Below are 1613 nucleotides of genomic sequence, written 5' to 3'. Positions count from 1 at the left end.
CTGTAGAGCAAAGTGACTCAGTTATGCATATATAGACTTTCTTTTTTATTTTATTTTCCATTATGGTTTACCCCTGGATATTGAATATAGTTCCCTGTGCTATCCAGTAACTCAGAGAATTTTTAAATCACAATTCTGTGCTTTTTTAAAAAGCCAAATTTAATACAGTTCAAGGCTGACAACATATAAATCCTCTTCTGTACATAATCATAATGCTTTGAAATTCAATCACAGAAGGGCAGTAAAAAGGTGGGGCGTGTTAATGAAAACAGTGAACTTCTCCGTAGTTCTCTATTTGGCCTCTAGAGGGCACTGCTGCTTAAATTGGAAATTGCTTTTCTGTAAAAGATCAGAAGAAATTCACAAAACCCCTATGGTTTAAAGAGAGATTCTGATCATTTTTTACACAGTGAGATGTAAAGCATCTCAGACACCAGAGGTAGGCATTTTGTTAAGGCAGCTTCTCTTCCTAACAACCTCCCTACAATCTCCATCAGAAGAAATATAAATCCTTTGTCATTCTTAACTTCAGAGAAACCTGGGTTCAAGTCAGCCAGTCATCAGGCTCATTTGTGGGGAACCTGTTAGAAAGGAGCTCACTGCCTCTTCACTGCTCCACCATGACCTTGGTGTTCACCTTGATGCTTGAGATGCTCCTGTTTCTGAGTGAGTACTGCTCCATTTTATTCCTTTGTCCACACATGGAATATTGCTCCGTGTTGAACAGAGACTTTTTGTTTTAGCTGAGTTCACTGATTCAGCATTGATGTTTCAGCAGGAGCTGGAGCCCAGTCAGTGACCCAGCCTGATGACCACATCACTGTCTCTGAAGGAGCCCGTCTGGAGCTGAAGTGCAACTACTCATCTTTTGTTTCACCATCTCTCTTCTGGTACGTGCAGTACCCCAGCCAAGGACTCCAGCTTCTCCTGAAGTACGTGTCTGGAGACAATCTTGTTTCAGGCATCAAAGGTTTTGAGGCTGAATTTAGGAGGAGTGAGAAGTCCTTCCACCTGAGGAAAATACCAGCTCATTGGAAAGACTCGGCCAAGTACTTCTGTGCTCTGAGTGACACAGTGCCTGGGACTGCAGGAGGGGCTGAACACAAACCTCCTGGGACACTGTAGCTCAGTCTTTGTTATATTTAGGAAGTTGGCATGTTCTGTGAAGGCAAACAGTACAGACAATACAGAATCCTGGACGTGTTTGGTTCCCATGGGCATCTTAGATTTTTCTTTTCTTCATTTTTTCTTGTCTTTTCTATTCTTTTTTTCTTTATCATTTTGCAAAGGAAAGACTCCTGTTTTCCAAAATTTGGCATTTTTGTCCTCTAGAATCTGAATTCTAGGGAAAATGAGGCCATCGAATTTTCAACAAGCTGGAGAAAGTTACTTACTCTGGTGTCATTTGGAATAGTGATGGACTGAGTTATAATAGTTTGAGGTTAGCCATGTGAGTTGATATAACACAAGTCAGAAAATTTTCTTTACAATATTGATCTCATCTCTAGGGAACAAAAAACCCAGGACAATGGCTTTCTAACTGCATTATCTCCAGACTATTTTTCTAGTATCCTAAGAGGCTTCTTTCATTAAAGGAATTCAACTCTTTGACT

General features: G+C 40.4%; 1 pseudogene; it reads left to right on the top strand.

The window, feature by feature from the left end:
• The first annotated feature begins 620 nt into the window (after window positions 1-620).
• On the top strand, window positions 621-1125 carry LOC129621935 (T cell receptor alpha variable 8-3-like; annotated as a pseudogene).
• The last annotated feature ends 488 nt before the right edge of the window (window positions 1126-1613 follow it).

This window comes from Bubalus kerabau, chromosome 10 (genome assembly GCF_029407905.1).
Source record: "Bubalus kerabau isolate K-KA32 ecotype Philippines breed swamp buffalo chromosome 10, PCC_UOA_SB_1v2, whole genome shotgun sequence".
NCBI classification, from domain to species: Eukaryota; Metazoa; Chordata; class Mammalia; order Artiodactyla; family Bovidae; genus Bubalus; species Bubalus kerabau.
This window is presented reverse-complemented; position numbering and strand designations above follow the sequence as displayed.